Raw genomic sequence first — 9,443 nt, 5'->3', positions numbered from 1 at the left:
CAGTGTGGCCTGACGAGTGGTGCCATGTCCTCGCCTAGGATCCGAACCAGCCAAACCCCAGTGCACGAACTTAAACTCTCGGCCCCGGGGCTGACCCCACGAGATGATATTTTAATATACCCATGTTGCCATCTGTGAATGCCTGTTTAAAATCTAATTATCAAACGTTTGAGTATGTAATATATATAAAACACTCCCAATGTAGTTATAAAATATATTTGTTTAACTAAAGTATGTAACCGGAAAACTTGTTTGTTAATTTACAGTGAGAAATTCTGTCAATCTAGTTAAGTAGGGGGTATTTTTCAGTTTGGCTTGACCAGCACATTCGCTTCTGGTAGGCAAATCTACTGGGAAAATCAAATTATCAGAATATTCTCTAGTGAACATGAAATCAGAACAATAGGTAGTAGTTTTGTGATTCCCATGTACCTGGCACAATGGATATCTACCTACTGGGTTATCCAAAAACTAGAGGGGGTCTCTCACCTTCTCTCCAGCAAGATGTTGTTTCTTACTACTGGTGGTAGGCTTTGGGTCTCTGCTTGTTTCTGCTTCTGTGGCTGAATTATTCTTTCTACAAATTTGCTTTGCCTTCAGTAAAGTTTGCTGGACTATGTAGTAGAGAGTGAACTTTAAATTTTGAAACAGGAGATGCTTTCGATGAGAGGGTGGCATACAGCTTTTCTGCATTCTGATGTGGAAATTGGGTGGGCCCTTTTACACTTGTATACAAGCAGCTCTCCATTATTCTTGAGGAGAGTCCTGAATGTAGGGAAGTAGCCCTCAAGCAGAGGCCTGACATTGGGCTTAAGTGTTCTGCTTAGTAGTATAAATTTGGTTTACTAGCAAGACTGCCTCCCTAGAGCTGAAGACAGTTTCTTTTAAATCTGGGTTCAGTCTGTTCTCTACCTGAAAATTACTATTTTATTCTTGGAAGTTGTGTTTATAATTTTGTTGGAGAATTTGCTCCCAGAAGGATAGGAGATGAAATTGTATTATGTGTGCAGTCACAACTTTTCTTTGCCTCATCTTGAATGCAAAATTGAATGCAAATTGTATTGAATTTGGTGCATGACATCTAGACTATAATGTAACCCTTTCACATAGAGTATTGTTTGAGATGGAATTGGGAAAACCATTATGAGCGTTTTGAGTGGTTGGTGGAGCCAGACCCCATTAGTGAAAAGGATGAGGGTTTTCCCCTGATAAGAATGGAATTCTCACCCCCATGCACTGTGTGTGTGTGTGTGTGTGTGTGTGTGTGTGTGTTGGCACATGCCACGTGCAAGCCTGATGGTTGCTATGCAGGGACTTAGAAGTGTAGTTGAACTACGGGTTCTCAGAGGAGCTACCTGTAAAGGCAGCTATTAGTCAATGATTATAAACTAGTGCCCCCACAGTCCCATCGAGGCCCACAGAAATGTTTGGTTTGGCCATGGAGGTGTCATCTAGGAATAAAAAAAAGAGTCAAATGCCAGTGTTGAAAAGTAGGGTTTCATTTAAAAATATGAGTTTCAGACCTCTCTTGCAAAATCAGATGTGGCAAAACTAAGTCTTTGTTCCCACAGGTCAACAATCGGTTAGCTCTAAATAACAGCTTCTCCCTTTAAATGCTAGCCAGTTCACCACCACTCTCACACTGCCTGTTATTTCCTGACATGAAAGCCAAATGTCATGGCCACTTTTCTCATACCTTACAGCCTTTGCACACTTCCATTACCGGTCAGACTTCTCTTGACATTTGAGTTTGTAAGTCTTGCTCCTCCCAAGCCTTGCCAAAGTCCTAGCAGGGTCTCAACCATCTTATAGAGAATTACGAGAACAGTGCCCCTCCTCACCTCCTACTGCCCCCCAGGAGCTAGTATCCTAAAAGGCAGGATCCTGGAAACTCTCCAAATAGTTGGTAAACAAACAGGTGCTAATATCTGGTAAGCAGATAGACAGAGTCTTTTCCCATAATTATCTAAACACAAAAATGAAATGTAACGTCAGTTTGTAGTGCCAGGCTGATAAAGCTGGAGACATATGTGTTACACAAGTTCTGGAGGGATCACCTCATGGTAACTCCTCACATTTACCTACAACCACTTTCTCACTAGTTTTTCACTCGGTCTTACCCAGCATGTGAAGGCATGTTGCCAGGCTTTGGCTTTAAATAGAGCAGGAATACGCAATTTTCCTTTGGAAGTAGCAAATAGGAAAAAAAAAATAATAATAATGACATGTTTTTTAATGGCTAAAGAGTGTCACTGATTTAGATGTGGGTCATACCTTCTCATAGAAAGCACATCTTAAAAGTTATACTTTCCTCTATTGTCATGAATGTTTAATCCATATGAATATTTTGCACATATGTATAATAGAATTTGCGTAGAAGAGAATTCTTTGTTTTAAAAAATTGACATTACAGCTCTGCCTCAATTGACAATGGATTACATCCTGATAAACTGATTGTAAGTTGAAAATATTTTAAGTCCAAAGTGCATTTAATGCACCTAACATACTGAACATCATACCTTAGCCTAGCCTACCTTAACCATGCTCAGAACACTTACATTAGCCTACCATTGCATAAAATGATCTAACACAAAGCCTATTTATAATAAAGTGTTGAATATATTGATCAGTGTAATGAAAGAGACAAACAGAATGGTTTTTTGGGTACAGAATGGTTGTAAGTGTGTTCGTTGTTTTCCCTCGTGATCACAAGGCTGCCTGGGAGCTGCAACTCACTGACACTACTCACAAGAGGGTTTCTACCACATATCGTCAGCCAGGGAAAATATAAAAATGCAAAATTCGAAGTATGGTTTCTACTGAATGTATATCGCCTTCACAACATTGTAAAGTAAAAAATCGTAAGTCGAATCATTGTAAATCAGAGACCACCTGTATATAAGTTGTGCTGTTGTATTTGCACTTGAAAGAATCTACTGCACTGCAGTAGAAGACACAGTAAGCTATTGGTTCCTTCACATATTCATGCAATAAACATTTATTTCTAACTTCTCAATGTGAGGGCGTCACACTATGGTCTTGTGCCTTAACTCAATCTAGAATATGTGATACACATATCCCAAAAATTTACATGCAAGTACGTGTATAGTATACAGATTTATCTATCTATCTTTCTATTGCGATATAGATAGAGAATGTATATTCTTCTTAGTCAGGACTAGAATGTTTTGTAACTGCATACCCTTGATCTGAGATTATCTTAGAAATTACTTGAAGGAAAGGAAAGAGGAAAGATGGGGAGAAAGAAGTGAGAAGGAAAAGGAAGAATAAGACCAGGGGCAGGAAACATTAATCCAATGATATTTTGAAACGATTCCTTTCTGTTTTAATTTTCATTACAGTCTAGGTTGTTTTTTATTTAACAAATTGATCTGCATTCTAATTTTTTCTTTTTCCTTTTCATATTCTCAAATTTTTCCAATTAGCATGTATAATTTTAGAGAGTATTCAAAAAAAAAAAAATAGTGGAAAAGCTGAAGAAAGAGAAAACAAGATGACTTTGAGGTTATCAGTTATCACCAGAGCTCATTTAAGCCCTTATGTAGCTCTGGCCTGGAAGGGGTACCCACTTTGGCAAACTGTAGTCTGCTGAGCTTGGCAGCTGAAGTATGGGTTGCTGCCTCAGGCACAGGCATTATGAGACAGCAATAGGTAAAATTAAAGAAGGACAATAACAGCCAAGAAATAGGGATCCAGAAAAACCATCCCAGGATAGTATCAATCTACTAAAAAAGGAGTAGGATGACTAAGGATCATTACAACCAATGGAAAGTTGTCCTTTTCTCTCAAATCAACCACAGCTGCGGGCCAGGCAAATAGTAAGTCTTGACCAAGGAAAGAAATAAACATTCCAAGACTGTCTCATCTGAAAACTCTCTCTCACCTGTTCTCCCACTTTATTAATTTATATCCTTACCTGGATTTTAAAATAACGTAAGATATCCCTTTTATTGCCACTGAGAAGGGATGTGCATTAATAATTTATGCTTTGCCTTTTTTTTTGGAAAAGCATATAGCAATGTTTTTAATGGATTAATTGCCAAAGGGTTCTGACACATTCACTTGTGTATACACAAGCTCTCATTAGGCATGACAAATGCTGAATGATATGAAGAAACTAACTTTGGCAAAAATCCCGATGTATGACGTATGCCCTTACAGAAAACTTGCCAGTATGGCACATATGCAGCTATAGACTTTGCCTTAGGAAAAGCAGTGTAGGTACATCTATTTTGCTATTTCTCCTGAAAAGTGATTTGAAAATATTCATTTACATCACACAACAGAGGCATATCAAAGTAAGTTATACATTAGAAATATTTGCCAAAAGAATAAGTCATTTTTCTTAGGTCATCCTATGACCTTAAAGTTTCCCTCTCACATTGCAGAAAGATAAATATTACAAGGTAAAAGGGAATAGCGACTTTCTCTAATGCCTGTATACAGACTGCTTAGAAGAGAAAGCTAAGACATTTGGGGGGATATTTCTGTAACTTCTTTAACACTAGATCTATAAATGTCTAGGCTACAGCTAAACTATGGCCAATGGCCAAAGTAAGGAAGACATAAACAGTAAAGTTTGTTACATGCTTCTTTTGTTGGACTCCTGGTCTCAAAATTAATTGTTTTCCCTTGATTTGATCCACCAGTTCAATAAGTATTTATTATTTTACGATTGAAACATGATATGCATAATACTTTTTTCTGAAAGGTACCATAGAAAATGCAAAGACAGAAAATAAACAGATGTCTTTCCTTATAAACTAGCACTTGCAAATTGGAATTTCTATAAATTTTGCGAAAAAGAGTGGCAAACTTTTGTATATTAATATCCTTCATCTAGGAGGGAAAAAAAGCCTTAACTTAAACTATTTGAGTACTACAGATAAGGCATGAGTCTTCGCTTAAGCAAAACTCCATTTTCAATGGAGGCAATGAAACTTCCTTAATCTAGACTACCACTTGGAGAATTTAGAAAACAGATGTTATTTAAGAATCTGGGACAACTAGAAGCAGAAAAATAGAATTGACTGCTTCCTGTAGAAAAGTTGGTATCTTGCCAAGTTTGCTTTTCTTAGAAGGAAACACATTTCCCCCACTTTTGTAAATGTCATTTAGGAAAAAAGGTTAGCAAATAAGTCCCCTAAACCTTGGAGCTCATAGCCAGACTTTAGTTTTCCATTTCTGGTATTGGCTTATTCATCCTGAAAATCACACATATGTTTGTAGGATTTTGGTTGAGTAATAAAAGGTTGAGAGGAAATCTTTCCCTCTATTTTTAAAGCTCCTGGATTCTAGGATTATTGTCTCTCCAACCTCTCCTTTCATTTCTACATGATGTCAAACCCAAATGCTTTCCACCTAGAGGCCTCTTTTAACATCCTCACAATTCCAGGGAGAGGTTCCTACTTATTCAAATCCCAGGGATAAGGAAGAAGACAGAATCCATGATGACCCAATCCTTTCGCAATTCAAAAGTAGAAAGATATCCGGGTCAAGAGGAAAGACAGCATCCTCCCTTCAGATGCACCTTGCAAGCAGGTGCAGGTGTGGAGCAGGCAGAAAGCACCTCGCCCATGTAAACAAAACGGGTGAGTGTGCGCTCATCAGCTCAGGAGTTTCTACAGCCAACATGTGCCATGACACCTATATTTATAGCTATAGCAATTGCACCATGTCCAAAAGGATTATTTCACTGTCACAATTCATTAAGGGCCAGCTTGTCACGAGAAACTTTAGGCTTGGACATTTTTTTCCAGCTTTATTGAGGTATAATATTCATCTTGCATAACTGAAAAATAGGGAACGCTTCACGAATTTGTGTGTCATCCTTGGCAGGGGCCATACTAATCTCCTCTCATGGTTCCAATTTTAGTATGTATGCTGCAAAAGCAAGCACCAGCCTTGCTTGGATTTTTATTTGGGGCATTTGCATTTTTTTAGTTATTATTTTGATTTTTTTTAAATATGAAAAATTATCAAATCCCAAATTAATAAACTAATATGATCTTTGAGAAAAATAATATTTTACATCATTTTGATTGTTCCTTTATACTAAACAGAGCTGGTGTTTTTTCTTAAAACAGTGCATACTGATTTAATTATTGCATAATTATCATTTTTTAATTTCTGGCAATACTAGTTCCCTGTTCCAATACTCTTCTTCTTTTCAAATATTTTGCTGCTATTATTGTGTACCTATTCTTTCAGATAAAACTTTGAATCATTTCAGTGAGTCCTCCCCTTAGGAAAAAGCCTCTAATTCATTTCTCTCACCAAAATATATTCCAGATTGCCTTGAGTTAAATATAAATGTACAAACAAACACCAGAAACAATTAGAAGAAAACATAATTTTCTCTCATCTCTAGGCAGAGAAGAACTTTCTAAGCATAAAAAGCAAAGGAAGAAACACAAGATAAAAAGATTGATGAAATAGATCTAACTATTCTTGGCCTCCTCCTCTTCTCCTGAATTAGTTTTACTAGCCAGGTAATCCTGGGCAAGAAGTGATCCTTTCTGTTCCTTTGTGTCCTCATCTATGTAGATGAGAGATAAACTCAATCATAGTGAGTTTATGGAACATCAACTGCGTGAAATATCAGGCAGGCATTTAAAAACATAATGAAGAAGCATAGGAATGCTTCTTTTTCTGCTTCCTTACCAAAAAAACACTTATGTAATCTTTAGAAGTAGTGTGGTGTAGTCATGAGACTAGACCTTGGCATTGGACAAACCTGGTTTGTAATCCTTCTTTTGCCACTTTAGAAGCTCTGTGACTTAAGTATGATGACGGCAGTTTAAAGACTTGTTTTGAGGGGCTGGCCTCTTGGGCGAGTGGTTAAGTTCGAGCACTCCACTTTGGCGGCACAGGGTTTCACAGGTTCGGATCCTCAGTGAGGACATGGTACCACTCATCAGGCCATGCTGAGGCAGTGTCCCACAAAGCACAACCAGAGGCACTCACAACTACAATATACAACTATGTATGGGGGGGAGCGGCGGGGGAGGATTTGAGGAGAAGAAGAAAAACAAAGATTGGCAACAGATGTTAGCTCAGGTGCCAATCTTTAAATTAAAAAAAAATTCTTAAAAACTAGTTGTTTTGAGAGTTAGAAATAGTACAGGCTGTAGTACCAAAATTATAATTTCATCGTCCAAAAGAGTAAACCAATCATCCTTTTTCTAATCCAATCCAAGGACCATCATTCATACCCCCAACTCAATCAGTTCCTTCCAGATCAATCATCTGTCTTTGTCTATTTTCTCCTCAAAACAGTTACTATCACCACAAACTACTCCTAAAAACATATAAACCAGATGAGAGGGCAACTTACGAAAAGGAGAAATATTTACAATGCATACAAAATGTTAATGCCCTTAATATAAAAAAAAAAAAAAACAAGAAAACACCATAAAGGATAAGCATTTTCAAAGGAAAAAAGTGAGTAAATAACTGGCAATTCATAGAAGATACACAAAGGGTGAAGACACTGAAAGACGTTAGTCTCATTTGTAATTTAAAAAAATGCAAATTAAAATAAGAATATACCATTGTTCACAAACCAGCATCAAGTATTAAAAAGAATGATGATACTTAGTGTTGCAGAGAGTAAGGGTAAATTAAAAACTATTGGTGAGTTTATAAATTGGTACAATGTTTTTGGAAGGCAATTTGATAATATATTCAAAGATATATACAGTTGTGTGCCACAGAACTACGTTTCAGTTAACAACAGACACATACATGACAGTGATCCCGTAAGATTACTACCATATAGCCTAGGTGTGTAGCAGACTATACCATCTAGATTTGTGTAAGTACACTCTATGATGCTTGCACAAGGGCAAAATTGCCTAAACATATCCCTGTTGTTAGAAAGTGCATGACTGTATCAAAAGCTTAAATTCTCTTTATTTAGCCATATCACTTCAAAGAATTTGACCTAAAAAAGTCAAGGAGAAACATAAATGTTTATGTATATGAATATTCATTACAGCAATATTTATAGTAAAATGAAAAAATAACCTAAACTTCTGTTTACTTGAAGAATGGTTAAATAAATATGTATTTCCATCTGATTGACTATTATACAACTACTAATCATGACCTCCAGGCTCATTTAAAGAATGAATAAATCCTTGTAACTAAGTACTAAATGGAATAAAAAGGATATAAAATATGTTTCTTATACTATTCCAATTCTGAAAATCAAGTGTTTGACTAAACACACACACACAGAAAACCAAAAAAACAGTGTCACATAACGGTGGATAGGTCTACATGAATTTTAGATTTTTTTAACTTCTTTTCTATTATCAGTATTGTCTGAAGTTTCTGCAGCAAGCATTTCTTTACCATTTATAGGTTAAGAACAAACACAAATTTCTTTTTCCTCAAAAAAAGATTATTTAAATACAAATGACTTTTCTTCTTTCTATTTTAATTTATTTTTCCAAATTTTTAAAATAAATGTATATAATAATAAAAAAAAGTCTAATTATTTTATTTCTAAAAAGACCTTGGTGATGAAACTATTCATTTTTATAGACTAAGTGCTGAGGAGCATATAAAGATGAAATTTAGGATGCAAGCACAATAAAAAGGCTGAAGTACGCTCTAAAAAATAATGAATCAACAAATCAAAAATATTATGTCAATGATATAGAAGGATGTTCTGGACATAGCTCAGTAAGCTTTGATTTAGACTTAAGCAAATTTACTGCTCCTACTAAAGTGAGCTGCTACACCAATACTGTCCTTCACCTGTCCAGAAAGACAGACAGGTAAAAAGCATCTGGAATGGAGAGAGCAGGCTCATCTTATTCACGGTATCAATCATTGCTCAATGAACTGTCTGATCACTTAAATAATGTTAATTTGAGTTAGAAATTGAGGTAAAGGGCCCGGGAATAACTTACAGAAATTTGCGGCGTCCTACACAACCAGAATGTGCAAATCACTTCACCTCCTGGACCAAATAGTTTATTCATTAGTAAAATCAACCTTTCTATGGTCTTTCTTAATTCTAATAGTCTATGATGTGTAATGTTTCATAATGAGTGAATTTACGTATATGCAGGAAATTTCTGTCTTCTAATTTTATTCTTGGAAATATTTGACCAAAGTGAAATTGATAGAGAAAAAAGTTGTTGATGACTAGTTATCATACAAAGACGTAATAAAGCAGCTACCAGATTGTAATTTTAGCTGTGGTTCTTAAAGGCGAAATCCCTTAATATTCCCAAAAAATATTGCATGCTGTTTTTTTATGAGGGAAAACCCCAAAGCAGTGCCATATAGCTAAGGCAACAACCCTTACGAATCCCTTTAATTTGGTTCTGAAGTGCCAAGCTAACAGCATCATGTTGATGGAATCTTTGACCTTGGCCCCTTGGTCCCATCACAACATTCAAACACTT

The 9,443-nt window shown here is 36.2% G+C and overlaps 1 pseudogene; it reads right to left on the bottom strand.

Moving 5' to 3' along the window:
- Positions 1–5,815: 5,815 nt before the first annotated feature.
- LOC111773036 (U6 spliceosomal RNA) lies at positions 5,816–5,916 on the bottom strand (annotated as a pseudogene).
- Between the last annotated feature and the right edge of the window lie 3,527 nt (positions 5,917–9,443).

The sequence above is a fragment of the Equus caballus genome, chromosome 3 (assembly GCF_041296265.1).
Source record: "Equus caballus isolate H_3958 breed thoroughbred chromosome 3, TB-T2T, whole genome shotgun sequence".
NCBI classification, from domain to species: domain Eukaryota; kingdom Metazoa; phylum Chordata; class Mammalia; order Perissodactyla; family Equidae; genus Equus; species Equus caballus.
This window is presented reverse-complemented; position numbering and strand designations above follow the sequence as displayed.